Here is a 21,371-nt window from a genome sequence, read left to right as displayed (position 1 = left end):
AGCCAAGAATACCCTATGGGGGAAAGGATAGTCTCTTCAACAAATGGTGCTAGAAAAACTGGAGAAATACATGCAGAACAATGAAATTGAACCCCTGTCTCACCTCAGTCACAAAAATTAACTCAAAATGGATCAAAGATTTAAACATAAGACTAGATACCATAAAACTCCTGTAGAAAACATAGGGAAGAAGCTCATCGATGTCGGTCTTGACAAGGATTTTTTGAACATAACACCAAAAGCACAAACATCAAAAGCAAAAATTAACACATGGGACCACACCAAACACAAATCTTCTGCATAGCCAAGACACTACTAACAAAATGAAAAGGCAGCCTTCAGAATGGAAGAAAATTTTTGCAAGTCATATATTGGGTAAGGGTTAATATCCAAAATATATAAAGAACTAACATAATAACAACAACAAAAAAGCTTTTATTTTAAAATGGGCAGAAGAACTAAATAGTCATTTCTCCAAAGAGGCTGTCAAAATGGCCAACAGGCATATGAGAAGGTGCTCAACATCACTAATCATCAAAAACTGCAATTCAAAACAACTATAAGAGGGACTTCCCTAGCAGTGCAGTGGTTAAGACTCTGCACTTCCAATGCAGGAGGTGTGGGTTCGATCCCTGGTGGGGGAACTAAGATCCCACATGCTGCACGGTGTGGCCAAAAAAAAAAAAAAGGATCAGTTAACAAAACAACTCACCTCACACCTTTTAGAATGGCTATCATGAAGAAGACAAGTGACCACAGGTGCTGAAGAGGATGTGGTGAAAAGGAAACTCTTATACACTGTTGATGGGAATGTAAATTGGTCCAACCACTGTGGAAAACAATATGGAAGTTCCTCAAAAAATTAAAAATAGACCTACCACACAATCCAGCAATTCCAATACTCCTGGGAATATACCCAAAGGAAATGAAAACCCAAAGATGTGATATATACACAATGTAGTATTATTTAGCCATGAGAAAGGAGGATATCCGGCTTTCTTGTGACAACATGGATGGACCTTAAGCACATTTTGCTAAGTGAGATAAGCCAGACAGAGAAAGACAAGTAGATGTTACATAATATCACTTATATGTGGAATGTAAAAAAAAAAAAAGTAAACCAGTGGTTAACAGGGGATGGGGGGATACAGGGATAAGATTTAGGATGTTTAAGAGCACAAACTTGTAACGAGTACTAACATAGCCATAGAGAGTTAATGTAAAGTTTATTAAACATAGACAGTAATATTGTACTATAAGTATGTACTGTGAAATGGGTGGAAGGAACCAAAAGGTATAAACTTCCAGTTGTAAGATAAATACAATCTGGGGATGTAGTGTACAGCATGGTGACAAATATACAATATACTACAGTCAAATCTACAATACTGTATTGTATATTTGAAAGTTGCAAGGAGATAGGATTTAAAAGTTCTGTCAAAAGGGAAAAAATGGTAACTGTGAGGTGATAGATATTAACATATAGTGGTAATTATTTCAAAATATATATCAAACTATGTTGCATAGCTAAAACTAAAATGTTACATGTCAGTTACATCTCAATAAAAAATTAAAATTTTTAAATGTACATTATTTCCTTTCTTCTGCTTGCTTTGGGTTTAATGTGCTCTTCTTTTGGCTTCTTAAGATAGAAACTAAGGTCACTGATCCGAAATCTTTTCTAATACAGACTTTTAGTGCTGTAAATTTTTTTCTAGATATTGTTTTAGTAGCATCTCATAAATTTTGATATGGGGTGATTTCTTTTTAATTCAGTTTGAAATATTTCCTGTTCCCTTTTGATTTCTTCTCTGATCCACAGGCTGCTTTTAAATGTATTATTTAGTTTGCAAATATTTGGGGACTTTAAGAATTTTCCTGTTGTTGAGTTCTAATTTAATTCCATTGTGATCAGAGAATATACTTTGTATGACATAATTCTTTCAAATTTATTGGGACTTATTTCATGGCCCAGAATATGGTTCATCTTGGTAGATGTTCCTTGAACACTTGAGAAGAATGTTTATTCTGCTGTTATTGGGTAGAATGTTCTATAAATGTCAATTAGGTCCGGTTGTTTGATAGTATTGTTCAGGTCTTCTATATTCTTATTGATTTCCTGTCTATTCTATGAATTATTAAAAACATACCATAGGAATTTATGAGAAGACAGAGTGTATAAGTGATGGGCCCTTCATCGCTCCCTCAGGTCACCATGTCAGAACACCCACCAGAAGAGACCCTTGACTGCCCTCCCCTGTCAATTCTATACAATAGATTGTATCCCCCATTGCAAACACCTAGCTAACAGACATAACCATTTATCATCTCATTTTCTCTTCATCCTGTCCTTTAAGTTTGACAGTCAGTTCTGCGTACCTGCAGTTCTGATTACACACCTGGGCTACATCACTTTTAGCTATGCTTTCACCTGGCCCTGCAGGCTGGAATGAAAATAAAGAGGAACTCCCAATTGCTTGACTCCAATTAGAAGGTTTCTACTGTAACTGTGAATTCTTTCCAGTTAACTCAGCAAGTGTTGGTTAAGCAAGTGTATATACTGCGTGCAATACCGGTTCTGAGCTTAGGTTTTAATCTTGGACCAATAAACGGGGATTGACTACATATTCAGTGAGGGTCTGATTGCAGGGGAGGCGAAGGAGGAAAGAACTAGTGTTGATAGCATGAGGAGCCCAACTTCCACAAAAGGGAAACCCACATTCCCTCAAGAAGAACATAGCAGCCGGGGAACATTGCCCCTCCGCATTTTGGATCAAGGCAGTGCCTTGGCAGGTGGGACTTCTAAGTCTTCCCCACAGAATAATCTTAGAGACCCCCTCTTTGCTTTCAACACAGGCAACTGAATAAAATTCTGCCCATTTCTGATAATAATTACCTCCAGATTGTTCAACAGAATTGATACGCAAAGAACAATTACTACTAAGTTGCCTTCTTAGCAGTAGTCCCATGCTTTGGAGGTGGGACAGTTGGTTGAGAAGCAGCCATGTGCCATTCAATGACAAGTTTATATGGCATTAGTCTCTGAAGTTCAATTAGAAAAACTGAACAGAGTCTAGAATGAGCACAGGGTGCATACAAGAAACAGCTCGATACTTTGTTTACAGGTCAGAACATTAAGTATTTAGTTGTCCCAGAGCCAGCACAGAATAACTACACTCAACATCTTTCCACTTTCCCTTCTTCTTTTCCTCATGGTCTTGGGGAGCAGGGGAGTCCTTAGCATTTAAGGGGAATGGGGATCCCTCTGCAGTCATATAAATTCTTTCATTTGATGGGAAAAAATCAGAGAAGCAGGCCACGATGCGTCCAGAATGTCCTGCGTGGAGCCCAGTGAAGAGGGGAGAGCCAGCCCTGCTTTGTGTGCTCATCTGAAGACAAGATAACCTTTCGCCCCCAAAATTGTTTAGTGGGAACACACCAGCTGATGCCCCCCTTTACTGCTTACGTAGCTGTTTCCAAACGGCCAGTAGTATAAGAAGGCTTGTTATGAGTCAATTCTAACTTCCTCTCTATCTGTAAAATATTTTATGAGAAGAAAAGTATTCCCCCAGACTTCAAACAAGAAAAAAACCTGCAAATATCTATCTCCCCAAGAATTGCTTATGTAATACTGCATTTTCTGGTCCAGAGAGAGATACTTAACTGGATTTTGACAAACCAGCTTCTAGTTTGTTTCCTTCCTATTAGCAGAATAATGTAGAAGATCTTTGAACACCAGTTTCTATATCAGATTTATAAGCAGCAAGGATATCTATAAAATGTTGATTTTAAAATTGGCATGGCCTCTGTTATACGGAAAAAATATATTCGGGGAGTCAGGAAGTTTAGAAGATGGAGAAAGTTTACTGACAGTAACTTAACAAGTACTACATTACTTAACAAAAATCTTGGCAATCATCCATCCATCCACTGATACTATTGATGTTGCTCTATTATGGAAATGGGCTGAAAAACATGATAATCAGCGTTGTAATATTGTTGGGATAAAGAAAGGGAGCGGTCCTAGAAATAGGCCCTACTTGTTTACCTTAAAGTATTTCTTCTGATACAAAAGAAACTTAACAGTGGTTACCTCTGGGAAACAGCACTAGGAATTTAGGAAAATGTGGATTAGAAGGAGGGAAATTTTTACTTTTCATTTTATAAACTTCTGAACTGCTTAAATTAATGTTGCCCATGAATTACTTTACTTGTAAAAATACAAATGAGGTAGAGCTGTAAGTTTTGAAATGGTAAAGATCTGTAAATTAAGTGAAGTCAGTACATCATATTCATTTAAAAATAGTTATATTAATGTGTATATACATGTAAGTTTACATATATATTTACAGTACCTAAATGTACCAAAAATATCTATAAAGAACACCATAACTTGGTAGTACTTACCTCTGGGGATGAGAGTAAGATGAGGAGTAAGGTATTAGTCTACATTCCTCATTATTTGGCTTTTCACAAATGCATTTCCTAATGTTTATCTTTTTATTTATTTTTTTTATTTATTTATTTTTTGGCTGCGTTGGGTCTTCATTGCTGCGCACAGGCTTTCTCTATTTGTGGTGAGCAGGGGCTACTCTTTGTTGCGGTGCACAGGTTTCTCATTGTGGTGGCTTCTCTTGTTGCAGAGCACGGGTTTTAGGCACGTGGGCTTCAGTAGTTGTGGCTCGTGGGCTCTCGAATGCAGGCTCAGTAGTTGTGGCGCATGGGCTTAGTTGCTCTGCGGCATGCGGGATCTTCCCGGACCAGTGCTTGAACCCGTGTCCCCTGCATCAGCAGGTGGATTCTTAACCACTGCACCACCAGGGAAGTCCCCATAATGTTTAAATTAATAAGATGAGGACAGTTTTTATAAAACCTTTTTTCCCCTCCTTGGAAGTTCTTCTCCTTCTCCTAGTAACAGCACCCTGCTGGACCTGCACCTATCCCATTTCGTCTGTTTCTGGTGGGTTTCCAACCACAGGCTCCACCCACCTGAGTTAAAGTCAGGGGTGAGCACATGACCCAAGATAGGCCAACCAGCTCATCTCACTCAGGAATTTGAATCTTGAGCAGAAACACATGGGGATTGGAGGTACTTGTAAATGAGTCATCCAAAGACAGCGTCTTAAAAGGCTACCCATGTGTATCTGAGGCTGTGAATCAGCAAGTTTCCTGGGCTCCTATCCTCCTTACTTCTGGTTTATCAATTCTTCATTTCTGTGTCCTTTCAGTAAATTCCTTAAAAAAAAAAAAAAAAAAACAAAGCAAATGGAGAGAGAGTAACAAATTTATTGAAAATAATAATAAATTCAGGATTTATTATTTAACCATTGAGTCCATGGTTCCTATAAGACATTCAGGTGGAAATGTCTAATAGACTGTTGGAAATATGGGCTTGGAACTCAGCAGAGAATAAGAATTCTTGGCAGAGATTTAAGAGGTATGAGTGTGCAAGCCAAAGTAAGTGATTCAAGAGAGACAAGACAGCAGTCAAGGATGGGATTGTGGGAAATACCTCCACCTGAGGAGGGGGGAAGGAATATCAGAACTGCCATTTGCCCACCATCGTTAATACCACCATAATACCATGGTATCTGGGGAGGCCCGCCATACTCAGTCCTGAGACCTTGAAGATGATTTTTTGTGCATACCTACCCACTGGGCATTGTCACATGGTTGCAATGTGAGTGCACGTGCATGACATATAGTCATTATCATATAACATATAGACAGTATACCCAGGTGACTGAATAAGAAATTGTACCCAGGACAAGATGTTAAATCAGATAGTGTGGACCATGAAAAGAGGCTTTGCACCCATTTAAGGTAAAACAACATATGAGTTTCTCAGGGACCTCTTCTGCCATCACCATAAAAACCCACATTTCATGACAGAGTTGGGGCCCTCAAGAGAAATAGAACAGGAGAGCATCTAATGTTTTCCTTTGGAGGGCCCATCCAGGGCACCTGACACCTGGTGATCTAGCACCCCTGCCAATGAACGCTAGAAAAGGCCCAGGTGGAGCAGATCACTCATAACAGCCTCCTGCCGAAACATGCCCTTAGAAATGAGAGGTCACAAACTAATGGTCGTCAAGCCCAGTAGTTCTGAACCTTAACTGCACTTTGGAATCACCTGGGACATTTTGAAAAATACTGATGACTCATCCTGCCTCCCAAGATTCTGACTTAATTGGCTGGGGGTGTGATTTGGTATCAGCACTTTTAAAAGCTCCCCAGGTGACCCTAACCTGCAGCCAAGGTTTAGAACCCCGAATGAGCCCGTAAATGTTTTGTTTGACTTGCATTATACTGACCTATACAGTATTTTTAAAGTATTTTTCAAAAATTAAAAATTAGTCAATTTTCATAGAAAACAAACTTATGATTACCAAAGGGGAAAGAGTGGGGGGATAAATTAGGAGTATGGGATTAACAGATACACACTAGTATACATAAACAACAAGGATTTACTGTATAACACAGGGAACTATATTCAATATCTTATAATAACTATAATGGAAAATAATCTGAAAAAATATATATATATATAATTGAATCACTTTGCTGTACACCTGAAACTAACACAATATTCTAAATCAACTATACTCCAATTAAAAAAAGGAAAAAAAGTCAATTTTATATACCCAAATCACCCAAGATGGTGGTCTTCTGTTGGAATATCTGTACACAGTAGGCCTGCATTCCCAAGGGATGTTATTCAGCCGTCCTGAGTTGCAGCCACACCTTATATAAACATTTTCTCTGCGTTCCACAATCCTCCCCAGCCCACCCCACTATCACCACAGCACAGAGCCCATGACAGTTGCTGCTTATCATCCTGCTTGTGCTGTGGGTTTTTCACATCAGTGTTGAGAAAAGTGAAATCGTGCTTATGCGTGTGTCTCCAGCACCACAGGAAACAGAAAGGCACTCCAAGATGGCCATGTGTTCCATAGGGCCTGCTGCTCACTTCCAGTAACTGCCTGGCCCCTACAGCATTTGGGTGTGTGCCCTCCATTGAAATCTCTGTTTTCCCAGCAGGAGAACCAACGTGCCTCATAGCCTATGGAGCAAAAACCTGAGAAGTGAGAGATCCCACCTCTCATTATCTTAATAATTAGATACCTCTCTAATACAAAAGGAAGTTACATAAAAACAGTAAGAAAGGAGGAGCACGCAATGGCACCAGAGAGCAAGTTCCAGAATTAAGGAAATGCAGGAAGTTTATATCCTTTATAGGGGACACAGGGGGCTGGAGCCGAACCTGACCTGTGAGGGGAGAATGGGGAGCTGCTATTTAACAGGTATAAGTGTCCCCTACGCAAGATAAGTTCTAGAGACCTTCTGTGCCTATAGTTAACAATACTGTATCGTGAGACTTCCCTGGCAGTCCAGTGGTTAAGACTCTGCGCTCCCAATGCAGGGGGCGTGGGAGCGATCCCTGGTTGGGGAACTAAGATCCCGCATGCCACACAGCACGGCCAAAAATAAAAAAATATATATATAAAAAATATATATATACTGTATCGTGCGCTTAAACTTTGTCAAGAGGGTAGATCTCCTGTTAAATGTTCTTACAAGATTTCAGGAACTATGAACCTGGAGTGGGACAGACCTTCATCCTCGTGAATACTGGAGCCAGCCTTTGACAATCCAGAGGTGAAATAGAGGGACGCCTGTGGCCCGGGGGCCAGAGGGCTCAATCAATGTCAATATTTAGGAATGATTTGGAGGACAAGAGATAAAACAAGGAAGGGAAAGGGCGTACGTGTTACATCACAAGCCCGGCCTGAAAAGAGCAAAGTAGAGGTGCAAGATCATGAGACCTTAAGGACCCAAGTGTGAGTCCCAGCTCAGACACTTCCCAGCTGGAGGATTTGGGCCTATGAATTAGCCTCTGAGCCTTGGTCTGTAATGGAGACAATAATGGTACACTCAGTATGGCTGTTAGGAGAATTAGGTGAGATAGTAGACATAAACTCCTTAGCACAGGGCCTAGTGATGGTAGCCATGCAGAAAGTACATTCAGTCTACGTTCTCAACTCTAGAGCACTGAGGAAAAGGCTTCCTCTGAGCTCTGGTCCAGGGTCTCACGTGAAGTTGTAGTCTGTTGGCAAACCCCTTTCCTCACTGGCTTTTGACTGGGTAACTCAGCTCCTGGCCATGTAGGCCTCTTCGTATGCTGCCTGACTGTCCACCAGTTTCCCCTAGAGTGAGTGATCAGAAAGTGAGTCCAAGAAGTATGGCCACCAGTTTCCCCTAGAGTGAGTGATCAGAAAGTGAGTCCAAGAAGCAAGTCACAGTCTTCTAAGACCTAATCTCAGGCATGACATTCCATCACTTCTGCCACATCCTATCGCTCACACAGACTAACCCTGGTACAATGCGGTACAATGTGGAAGGAACCACACGAGAGTGTGAATACCAGGGGGGATCCTTGGAGGGCCATCTGGGTCTGGCCACTACACTTCCTCTCCGTCTTCCTTGCTTTATTTTTCTCCATACCACCTATCACCAACTGACACATTATTTAACTTATTTGGTTTATCGTCAGTTTCTCCACACTAGAATACAAGACGGAAGAGATTTTTGCCTGTTTTGCTCACCATTGTATCATCAGCCCCTAAAACAGTGCCGGCACACAGTGGGGCTTCATTAAACATTTGTTAAATGGTGAATAGTGGGCCACCCAGCTGCACCATTTCTACAAGAAATGAGCCTGAGTTCCCACCCAGGACATCACTGCTCATAGGTCCTACCCCCACTTCTTAAAAAAATTCTAGTACGTGATTCTCACAATTTTATTCGTGAGGCAGTTGAAATCCAGGGAGATTAAGGGTCTTCTTGCCCAGGGTCAGCAAATGGTGCTGTGGATCTAGGACCAGTTGCCTTGCCCTTGACCTGAGCACTCCCCGTCTCCCAGGGCCTACCTACAGCCCGGTGCAGCATATGACCTTGCTGACAAGTCATGATTCACACAGGTTGGTTCACTAATATGATAATTCAGAGTGCTTCCTATAATTAATAGCTTGTGTATATTAGTTCGTATGGCTTCCACTCAGGTAGCGAGGTACTGCGGGAATGAGAAGCGGAGCTAAAGAGCTTGGAGAGAAGGCGCTCACCAAGTGCTCTGACTCAGTTCTCCTTTTCCCGGGAGGTAGTGTCATTTCACTCCAGAGAGAGCCTTAAGCCCAGGCTGCACCCGTCGGTGTTCTATACTTGGGGAATGGGGAGCAGTTGTCCCCACAGATGGGAGAGGGTTCTATCACCTCAGGATGAACCAGTTCTGAACCACTACCCCATGCAAAAAAAAAAAAATTACCACACATTTAGCAGCTTAAAAAAAAAGAAAAGAAAAAGAAGACAGAAACCATAACATAACCCCTTCCCCAGTCCCAGGGCCCCATGCACGCGGGCCCCTTTGCTGGACGATGGAGTCCCGGGGTGTCCCACGGAGGGAGCTGGGCTAGTCTGAGAGTGGCTTCCTAGGTAATCCCTTGTCTCCTCCTTCAGGGAGGGGGCCTGGGACCACAAAAGCCCCTTTCCCCTCAAATCCTACCAAAGTATTAAAATATGTTAACAATACACACGTATGGTAGGGAGGGATAAATTAGAAGATTGGGATTGACATATACACACTACTATATATAAAATAGATAACTAATAAGGACCTACTCTATAAGTACAGGGAACTCTTTTCAATACTCTGTAATGGTCTAAATGGGAAAAGAATCTAAAAAAGAGTGGATATATGTATATGTATAACTGATTCACTTTGCTATACACCTGAAACTAACACAACATTGTAAATCAACTACACTCCAAAAAAATTTTAAAAAAACCACACACACACATAAATTCAATTCAGTTGATCAACAAGCTCACCTCCGAAAACCAGAAGTGCAAGGATAGCAACAAAGATGCCCGTTACACTTCCATATGGAATTCCTGCCCCCTACTGTGGTACCCTGATTGCCTAAGCCAGAGGAGAGAGGAACAGGCAGGGCCAGAGTCCTCGCAGAAAGCAATGGAGGGGTTGACAACAGCATCAGGTTAGGGGGAGGAGAGAGGGCAACACCACGATGGCCAAGGGTAAAGAAGGGTGGGTACCCAGCCACTCCCCGTTCCTCACCTAAGTCTCGCCAAGACGACCCCACTCCTCTGCCCCACCTGCAGCAGTGAGGAGAGGTGCCCAGATCGGCTGCCGGGCCCTGGCTTCTCAGTGATCCGTACGGGCCTGCCATCTCCTGAAGTGGAGATGTCTGTGCTCCACCAGCCAAAGTGGTCCCAGGGGAGCTCTCAGCCCTCTGGGGCCACAGGTGTGTGGACATGGCCAATCATGGGCCTAGTGCATGACAAGGGTTAGATGATGTCTTTGTTTTGCACATACAGTTTCACTTAATCACACAAAAGTCTGAGGTAAAGGTGTGTTGCTTGGTTTTACAGCTAAAGAAACAGAAACTCAGGTTAAAAAACAGACCAAAGTCATACCAATAGGGAGGGGCAGAAATATGAATACTGTTAATGACAGTTATCTAAAACTTGGAAGTCAGGCAAAAAGATGGCTTTGGGCCTTTGATTCAAAGTTATACTAGGACTGTGGTTCTCAACTAGGGACAGTTTTGCCCACCTACCACCAAGGAACATTTGGCAAGAAGCATTTTGTCTAGAAGCATTTTGATTGTTACAAGTGGACGGGGGAGCAGATCCTACTACCGTCTACCGGGTAGAGGTCAGGGATGCTGCTAAACATCTCATGAGGCACAGGACGGCCCACACAACATAGAATCGGCCAGTCCAAAATGGCGATAGTTCCACTGATGACAAACTCTGCTCTAGGACAATGTGACAAAGTCTGACTTGTTACTTGGTATTTATTAGGTCTCAAGAACGTCAACTTGTAGAAGACTGATAAGACGCAAACGGTTCTTGGGACTTCCCTGGTGGTCCAGTGGCTAAGACTCTGTGCTCCCAATGCAGGGGGCCTGGGTTCGATGCCTGGTCAGGGAACTAGTTCCCACACGCCGCAACTAAGAGTACGCATGCCACAAGTAAAAAAAAAAAAAAGATCCCGGATGCCACAACAAAGGTCCTGCATGCTGCCATTAAACTAAGACCCGGCACAGCCAAATAAATAAATATTTAAAAAAAAAAAAAGATGCAAACGATTCTTGTCTAGGAAGGTACCCGGAAGGTTCTAGTTTTACAGACCTGAAGGACACTCACCTGTCGTGGCTCTAACTTAGCAATCTCACTCCAGCACTCTCATTATCACTGTCCATATAGCTCAGTCTCTTCCATCCTCTTTTTTTTTTTTTTTTTTTTTGCGGTACGCAGGCCTCTCGCCACTGCGGCCCCTCCCGTCGCGGAGCACAGGCTCCGGACGCGCAGGCTGAGCGGCCACGGCTCACGGGCCCAGCCTCTCCGCGGGATATGGGATCCTCCCAGACCGGGGAACGGACCCGCGTCCCCTGCATCGGCAGGCGGACCCCCAACCACTGTGCCACCAGGGAAGCCCTCTTCCATCCTCTTTGAAACCACCTTTGCCTTCCTGCTGGTTCTCTCTTGTACTTCTCTAGGGCTGCCATAACAGAATACCACAGACTGGGTGGCTTGAATGACAGAAATTTATTTTCTCACAGTTCTGGAGCCTAGAAGTCCAAGATCAAGGTGCCAAAGGGGTGGCTTCCTCGGAGGCCCCCCTCCCTGGCTGGTAGACGGCTGCCCTCTTGCTGCCTCACATCGTCTTTTCTCTGTTCCTGTGCAACGCAGGTGTTCCTTCCTCTTCTTATAAAGACAACAGTTATATTGGATTAGGGCCCCACCTTTGTGACCCCATGTAACCTTAATTATCTCTTTAAAAGTTCTATCTCCAAATATAGTTACATTCTAAAGGACTGGAGGTTAGGATTTCATCCTATGAATTTGGGGGGAATGCAATTTAGTCCATAACACCTCTCCACTTAATCTTTGACACATGCTCAGTACATATTTGTATGAGAATTATGTTTTTAACTTTTTAAAAAATTATTCTTTGCAAATATATCTAAGTCCACAGAGTCTACATGTTTCTGCTATACCAGTTTGAGGGCTATTGTTACACTAACAAAAATTCAACAAGAGGACTCTCCCAAAGTGATATTTCAGATACATCGTATGCTTCTCTCTTCCTGTCCTCTCAACAAGACTCCATTAAGAGGTTTTTGTACAGTGAGAGTCCTCTGCCTGAAGCTTTCCTAATCTGTCAGATCAAGGATCAAACACTATGACACATGTCCCCAAGGGATCCTGCAGGGACTCTCTCAGCAAATAAATCCAAACCTCCTTTTTTCTGTCCACTGAAAGTTTCCATATTTAGCATATATTTAAATAATTCACATGTTTCTGTTTATTGTCGAAAACATTTTAGATTTATTGATCGATTAATTTGTTGAATAGCTTATGAACTCAATCTACAGTAAATTCAAGGTCATGTATCAACTTGCATTCCAGAGCTGGGATTCAGATTCTGGCCCCATAATCAGTCTCCTGGGACTTACGGCTAGTTCTCATTCCTCCTTATAGAAAAATTTGCCCCTGGCAAATGTCAGAAAAGAACATCCTTGGTAATTTCTCTTATCAATCGATCCAAGCAAACACAATGGGCTTGCTTCTCCCCAGAGCTGAAGTCACCTCCTGGCAGGAAGTTAAGTGTTAGGCTCTGAGTCAGGGCACTGAGCTGAAGCTGAAAGCCAAGCAAGAATGAGTGCGATTTGGAGACGAAAGTTTTTATCACCTGTGGTGGACTGGGAGAGCACGTATTTTGGGCACCCTGGAAAGCTTTCCCATCCGCCTTCATCTGGCAATATGCCCACGCCCCCTGGCATGACCAATCACATCACCCCATCCCCTTAGCAACAGTGATTGCTCCAAGGGGTAGTAGGTACATGACCCCAGCAGAACCAATCAGAGCCCTTCCCTGGGACTGATACAGGCACACCTTGGGATATTACAGGTTCGGTTCCAGACCACCTCAATAAAGTGAATATCCTAATAAAGAGAGTCACACAAATTTTTTGGTTTCCCAGTGCATATAAAAGTTGTGTTTGCACTATACTATAGTCTATTAAGTGTGTAATTTGCATTACATGTTAAAAAAAAACAAGGTACATACCTTAATTAAAAGTACTTTATTGCTAAAAAATGCTATCATCTGAGCCCTCATCGAGTTGTAATCTTCTTGTGGTAGTAACGCAAAAGATCGCTGATCACAGTCAACATAACAAATATAATAATAATAATAAAAGTTTGAAATATCTCAAGAATTACCAAAATGTGACACAGGGACACAAAGTGAGCAAATGCTGTTGGGAAAATGGCTCTGGGAAAGTTGCTCGACACACAGGGCTGCCACAAACCTTCTCTTTGTAAAAAATGCAATATTTGTGAAGTATTGTACAATAAAGCGAAAGGAAATAAAATGAGGTCTGCCTGTATATGGAAACTAGTGAAACTATTGTTGTCTAAGATTGTAGGGTCAGAGCACTGAGTCAGAAATCCAGAAGCCTGGGTTCTAGTCCCATTCCAATCATCGGCACATCACTTAAGTTCTCTGGGCCTCCATTTCCTCATCTGAAAATTAGGGGCAAGTCGGAGAGGACCATTATAGCACCTACCACACACACACCTATGAACACAACACTTTCCTTTGGCCCAAGAAGAGTGCATTTCAGTAAGAAACCTGGTTTTCTTTTCCAGCAAGAAGGATACAGAAAGGTTTGCTGTGGGAAATCAGAAGAAATGTTATCCCAAGGCAGGTGGGGCCGCTTGGCTGTTTTCACCACCTGGGCTGCTCTCTTCCCCGCAACCCATCTCAAGACCCTCTGGGCAGAAGGCTTTGCTGGCAGTCAGCCGACTCCTCGAATTCTGACGTGCTCTGAGATCATCAGACATTGCGCCGTATCAAGCAAACTCACTTTCAAACACGCACAGTCGGAGGAGACCTGCCAACTCGTCAGACAAGGCCAGTCCTCAACCCCTCCTCCAATCAAAACTCAGTCAGATGATACCAATTCCTAAGTGACCCAGAATATCAGAGAAAGTATCCAGGCCATCAGACATCTTGGAATGTAAGTTCCATGAGAGCAAGAATTTTTGTTTATTTTGTTTATCACCGTATCTCCAGCACTAGAACAGTGTGTAGGCACTCAATAAATACCTGACTGAATAAATTCTGACAGCCCAAGAGGTTCTGTGATTAGCTCAGGTTTGCCCAAGCAGGGTCAGAGTTGAGCCTAGAATTCAGGGACAGAGAAATAAAAGAGAATAACAACTGTCAAGGTCTAACTATATGCAGATAATCATTTTTTTTAACGTATTCCTTATTTAATTTTTTTTTTTTTTTGCGGTACTCAGGCCTCTCACTGTTGTGGCCTCTCCCGTTGCGGAGCACAGGCTCCGGACGCGCAGGCTCAGCGGCCATGGCTCACGGGCCTAGCCGCTCCGCGGCACGTGGGATCTCCCCGGACCGGGGCACGAACCCATGTCCCCTACATCGGCAGGCGGACTCTCAACCACTGCGCCACCAGGGAAGCTCCTTATTTCATTTAAATTCTTACTACACTATGTGGTGGATACCACTATCATCCTCGTTCTACAGATGACGCTTAGGCAGCAGGTCACACAGCAGCACTGCTCATCCATTCCTTCATTTGGCAAATAGTTACTGAGCACCTGCTGTTTACCTGGCACCACATCCAGCAGGAGGATACAACAGTGAACAGGACACACGTGGAGCTGCTATTCTAGTGTGGGAGACATCCAGTGAGCAAGCAAGACACAGACAATATACTTGCCAGTTAGGATACATGCTACAAAGGAAATCAATGGAGGGAGGTGACGGAGAGAGACCGGAGTGGAGGGAAAGGTCTCCGTTAGGTACATTGTTCAGAGCGGGGCTCCTTAAGGAGGGAACATGCAACCTGAGGCCTGAAAGATGAGAAGGGTCCCCCTGGGATGAGCTGGAGAAAGAGCTTCCAGCAAGAAGAGCAAGTGCAAAGGCCTGAGGGACAGAAGGGCGTGGCGAGTGGAAGCACTAGAAAGGGGAGCGGGTGGAATGGTGAGGAGGGGGTCCAGGATGAGTTCCAGGGGTAAGCAGAGGTCAGATCTCTTTCCCCAGGAAAACGTAGAGATGCCGTCCTTCTCCATACACTTTCTTAGAATGTTTCTGGAGCTTGTTCTCCATCGAAACAAGGAAGTAACCCCAGAAGAGGGAAGGCATGGAATTCAGATGGGGAGTTCCAGGATGGAATTGTGCCCTGAGCCTAAAGAATATCATTCCAGGGCTTCCCTGGTGGTGCAGTGGTTGAGAGTCTGCCTGCCGATGCAGGGGACACGGGTTCGTGCCCCGGTCTGGGAAGATCTCACATGCCACGGAGCGGCTGGGCCCGTGAGCCATGGCTGCTGAGCCTGCGCGTCCGGAGCCTATGCTCCGCAACAGGAGAGGCCACAACAGTGAGAGGCCCGCGTACCACAAAAAAAAAAAAAAAAAAAAAAAAAGAATATCATTCCAGGTTGGAGCAGGAGGGAGGAGCCTCCCAAGAGAGGGGTTTCTGCAGGACAGGACATTCCAGGGATTTCACACAATCCTGGGGAAGCTGAGGAATGTAAGAATACAGTCAAGGCAGACAACACAAGTTGGGGGAAGGCAATTAAAACTCCATTGAAAACACCTAACTGTCCATGAAAGAAAATGTATCAAATATAAATATTGGTTGTGCCATGGATAGTATTTGCATAGTAATAATTTATTTATTCAACAAATATTGAATATTTATTGAGGACCTTCTATATGCCAGGCCCTTATCTGGCTCTAGGGACATATCAGGGAACAAAAACAGGCAAGCTGCTTCCTCTCATGTAACTTGTATTCTCGTTGGGTAGACTCATGTATTTAAAAAAGAATGAGGGACTTCCCTGGTGGCACAGTGGTTAAGAATCCCCCTGCCAATGCAGGGGACATGGGTTCGATCCCTGGTCCGGGAAGATCCCACATGCCATGCAGCAACTAAGCCCGTGCACCACAACGACTGAGGCTGTGCTCTAGAGCTCGCATGCCGCAACTACTGAGCCCATGCGCTGCAACTACTGAGCCCATGCACTGCAACTACTGAAGCCCACGCGCTCTAGGGCCCGCATGCTGCAACTACTGAGCCTGCATGCTGCAACTACTGAAGCCTGTGCGCCCAGAGCCTGTGCTCCACAACAAGAGAAGCCACCACAATGAGAAGCCCGCACACCACAACGAAGAGTAACCCCCCCGCTCACCGCAACTAGAAAAAGCCTGTGCACAGCAACGAAGATCCAACGCAGCCAATAAATAAGTAAATAAAAAATATTTTAAAATTAAAAAGAATGAGATTGGTTTTGCCTTGCATCCTTGTTCAACAGACCAAATATATACACCTACTGCATTGTGTGGAAGAATGTTCACTACACATTTACCGTAGAAAACATATTCCAAGGGGTGATTTCTTGCTCTCTTTGAGTACGTTTTTTCAAATCTCCTAACTTTTTATAAAACATAGATCATTTGTGCAAAACACTAAATCATTGTTTTGGGAAAAAAAGAATGCCTTAAGAGAGGCATTCTTACACTGCCTTCTGTGCGAAGAAACAGCTGGCTGTGGTGGGAGGTGAAAGACCAGGTATGAGGCCGTTGCAGTTATCCAAGCAAGAGAATGGTTTTAAACAGGGACCAAAAAAAAAAAAAAAAAAAACTGGGCAGATTTGGTATACATTTTGGAGGTAGAATTGACAGAACTCATTGAGGGGTTGAGTGTGGGGACTGAGGGAAAGGAAGGTGGAGGTGGGAGGGTGACAACCCAGGTTACTGCCAAGAACCATTCAGTGTCTGAAGATAATACTCACTGAGACGGTATAGACTGGAGAAATTTCAGATTCGGGGTAAGACTATTTATTTATTTATTTACTTATTTATTTTCAGGGGTAAGATTTTAAAAATCCATTCACTGGGTCTTAAAAGTTTTGAGACTCCAAGTAAAATACAAACAAACATCTCGAGGATGACATTACTCTGTAAATCTCTACTGGCCAGTATCAGTTAATTCCATACTATTCCTTGGCAGTGAGACCCAAGATAATAAAGGCATTCCTAGAGGAATAAGAGGCCAACAAAGAAGAACATCATTCACTTTTTCTTTCATTCATTCACTCACCAATAGAGTGTCTTATTTAGCTAAATAAGGAAAGTCACAGTGACATCACAGCCTGTGGAAACACAGAGGAGGGTGCCTAAGACACACTTGTGAGAACAGAGAGGTTGGTTTCAGCAAAGACTGTGGAAAGGGTCACATCTGACATCTAAGTTGAATCCTAGAGGAAAAGAAGGAGATAGCCACATGTTCTAGTTATCATGACTGTTGAACAAATTACCCCTAAACATACTGGCTTAAACCCATGCCCATATCTTTTATGCTCACAGATGCTGTGGGTCTGGAATTCAGACAAGGCACAATGGGGATAGCTTGTTTCTCTTCCATGGTGTCTGGGGCCTCGGCTGGAAGGCTCTAAGGCTGGGGCTGGCATTATCTGAAGGCTGGTTCGCTCACTTGTCTAGTGGTTGATGCTGGCTGTGGACTGGGGGCCTCAATTCCTCTCTACGTAGTCTCTGCTTGGGCTAGTTTGGATTTTCTCAAAATAGGATGGCTGGTCCCCTGAGCAAGAATTCCAAAACGATGGAGTTAGGAGAAACCTATATCCTTTTCATGACCTAATCTTGGAAGTCACCCAGCATCACTTCTGAGGAGTGTCAAAGACTTTGGAGTCCATGTGAGATGAAATAAATATTTGTGTGGCACTCTTTGAGAAATCCAATCTTCCACACCAGGCAAAGAGATGGAAAACTAAGGAACAACATGAGGGATGACCCAGAAGGGAAAGAAAGCATTGCTGGTTCTGGGAACTGTGAGTAGTGTGTGAAGGCAAAGATGTCTAGCTGCCTCCTAATATCCATTCACCCCACCCCCCAAATTTTTTTTGGTAGTTCCCTGACCAGGAATCAAACCCATGCTCCCTGCATTGGGAGTGCAGAGTCTTAACCACTGGACCATCAGGGAAGTCCCATCCCCTTTTTTTAAATTTATTTTTTAATTGAAGTATAGATGATTTACAATGCTATGTTAATTTCTGCTGTACAGCAAAGTGACCCAGTTATACACATATACACATTCTTTTTTATATTCTTTTCCATTATGGTTTATCCCAGGATATTGAATAAAGTTCCCTGTGCTATACAGTAGGACCTTGTTGTCCATCCGTTCTATATGTAATAGTTTGCATCACATAACCCCAAACTCCCAGTCCATCCCTCTCCCATTCTCCCCTTTTTTTTAATAACAGGATTTCCAAATTTTAGTTGGACACATTGGCTGCTCAGCTAAATGACTCCATTTCCTGGCCTCCCTTGCAGCTAAGTAAGGTCACATGATTAATTTCTAGCCTATGAGATGCAAGTGAAAGTATTAGGTGAAAATTCCAGAATGTGTCTTTTGAAGGGAGAGGATGCCTTTCCCTCCACCCTGCTGCCTAGAATACACGTGTGATGGCTGATATACTGGCAACTATTCTGGACTGTGAGGACAAGGTCCACACCCCAGATAACAGATTGGAGAGCCGGAAGGATGCCTAATAACTTTGTTGAGCTGCCCAAGAAACCTGGATGCCAGTTTCTCAACATCTTTGGATGTGAAAGAGAAATAAACTTCTAAATTGTTTAAAACATTATTTTCTTGTTCTCTGATATACTCAACAAAATCTAATCCTAATTGGTATACTCAGATTACCCGGAGAGTAGGGTACACAAAAGGGAGTGGAAAAAGCACTTATCTTTTTTTTTTAATCTTTATTATAGTATAATTGCTTTACAATGGTGTGTTAGTTTCTGCTTTATAACAAAGCGAATCAGTTATACATATACATATGTTCCCATATCTCTTCCCTCTTGCGTCTCCCTCCCTCCCACCCTCCCTATCCCACCCCTCCAGGTGGTCACAAAGCACCGAGCTGATCTCCCTGTGCTATGTGGCTGCTTCCCACTAGCTAAGAGCACTTATCTTGATGGTGGTGAAAGGGAACTAACAGGAGTGCTATGGTTAGATTAACATTTTAGATTTAGAAAGATAACCTCGTGACACCAGCTTAATTCACAATTTTGCCCAAGATGTACCCTACTGCAGTGGTTCTCAAACCTCAAGGTGCTTCAGATTTCCCTGGAGGGCTTATTAAAACACAGATTGCTGGGCCCTACTCGTAGAGTTTCTGATGGGTAGGTCTGAATAGGACTTGAGAATTTGCCTTTCTAACAAGTTCTCAGGTGCTGCCAAAGTTGCTGGTCTGCATATTTTGCAAATCACTGTCCTAGAATACATCTCATCAAAGTACCCTAAGGGCCGACAATGTGAGTTCCAGGGAAATTCTCCCCCCCTTCTCAACCAGATAGGCATTGGGGTTGCCACACACCACCTCCTAGCACCTGCCTTTAGGGGGAGGCAACCTAGTGAGCAGGGGAAAGGCACTGGTACCTACAGGGTCCCTCCACATCTCTGCACATCCATGGCGGGGGGGGGGGGGGGGGGTGGGGGTGGCTGCAGCCTCTTACCAGGTGTGCCCAATTGCCTTTGATCACCTCCCAGAATCTGGAGAAGAACAGATTCTTGGGAGACCTTAATATTCTCTGCTCTGCTATTCCAAGCCTGTTTCCTTGGCTGAAAAGACAGGGCAGTGATTTCAACTTTGCAGGCAGTTGGAGCAGGTACTGGGGCGCTTTCTATGCCAGAACATGCTAAGCATGCTGGTTAATAATAATTCAACTCTCTAAGGAATCATGTTCTGAGTGTGTGAGGAAGGGCCTCACTGTTAGTGCCACGGGTCTGGGGCCGAGGCCAACAACCAACACACTTCTCTTTGCCTCCAGTGGATTCTACCAGTGTGGCTTTAGTGAGTGCTTCTCAGACTTGGCACCATTGGCGTTTTGGACTAGATGATTCTGTGTTGTGGGTGTGCTTCCTGTTCATAGCAGGATGTCTAACAGCATCCCTGGGCTCTACCTACTAGATGCCAGTAGGGCACATACACCCTACCCCGGCCTAGTTGTGACAATCAAAAGTATCTCCAGGGCTTCCCTGGTGGCTCAGTGGTTAAGAATCCGCCTGCCAATGCAGGGGACACGCATTCGAGCCCTGGTCCGGGAAGATCCCACCTGCTGTGGAACAACTAAGCCCGTGCGCCACAACTACTGAGCCTGCCCTCTGGAGCCCGCGAGCCACAACTGCTGAGGCCCGCGTGCCTAAAGCCCGTGCTCCACAAGAGAAGCCACTGCAATGAGAAGCCCGCGCACCGCAACGAAGAGTAGCCCCTGCTCACCGCAACTAGAGAAAGCCCATGCCCAGCAACGAAGACCCAACACAGTCAAAAATAAATAAATTAATAAAATTTATATTAAAAAAACAGTATCTCCAGACACTTTACAAGGGGGAAATGGTTTCTCCATGCCTAACATCTACATAACAGGCGCTCAATAAAGTGCTGCTTAGAATTACCTGAATGCAGGAAAATGTCTCCCAACCAAAAGAATGAACTGTCAGAGAGCCAGTCAGATCCCACCTCCTTTACCCTGTTTTTCAAGGCCCTGTACAAATGCCCCTTCCTCCATGAAGACTTCCCTGACTGCCCCCACCCCTAGTTGTATATACTCTCCCATGCAACACTGACACCCATTTAACACTTGTCATTGTCCTAAGTATTTATACGTGTGTCTTATCTACTCTATTCACAAAGTACCAAGGTGGCTTTGGTAGAATTTTAACACTTTCTATCTCCTCTTCTCACTATCTTACCCATAAAGATGATATTCTCTAGTACACATATTTGACATTTTCTAAAGCATATTAAAATACGAAAGAACTTTCACAGTTCGTATTCCTTTGCACTACACTACCTAAGTAAAATTTTATTTTAAAATGTATTAACAACTTAGTATTTATTGTGGACTTAATAGGATCCAGGGCCTGTCCAAGAAAACTTCACATAGATTAATTCATTTTATCCTTATAACAACCCTGTTAAGTAGAAACTTGTATACCCCATTTTACAGATGAGGCACAGAGAGGTTAATTAACTTGCCCACTGGCCACACAGGTAGGAAGTGGGCAGGGGACATATTTAAATCAGGCAGTCAGTCTCCTGTCCGCAATCTCCTAACTGCTGTAACCTATACTGGCGGCCAAGCAGCTTCAGGACCCCCACCCGTTCACAGCAAAACTGCAGCTCCCAAAGCCTTTTGTATAGAATTCATCAGCAGCGGGTCACTAAGC

General features: G+C 43.6%; 1 long non-coding RNA gene across 1 annotated transcript in view; it reads right to left on the bottom strand.

The window, feature by feature from the left end:
• LOC137227798 (uncharacterized) overlaps nucleotides 1-21,371 on the bottom strand; it is a 123,436-nt gene that overhangs the window by 41,221 nt on the left and 60,844 nt on the right. The window contains exons 2-3 of the long non-coding RNA XR_010945005.1: nucleotides 4,408-5,235; nucleotides 713-829 (exon numbers count right to left, since the gene is read on the bottom strand). This is a non-coding gene — a long non-coding RNA (uncharacterized lncRNA). The remainder of the gene's footprint in view (nucleotides 1-712; nucleotides 830-4,407; nucleotides 5,236-21,371) is intronic.

This window comes from Pseudorca crassidens, chromosome 7 (genome assembly GCF_039906515.1).
Source record: "Pseudorca crassidens isolate mPseCra1 chromosome 7, mPseCra1.hap1, whole genome shotgun sequence".
NCBI lineage: Eukaryota > Metazoa > Chordata > Mammalia > Artiodactyla > Delphinidae > Pseudorca > Pseudorca crassidens.
The sequence above is the reverse complement of the archived record's forward strand: the minus strand, read 5'-3'. Positions and strand labels throughout refer to the sequence as shown.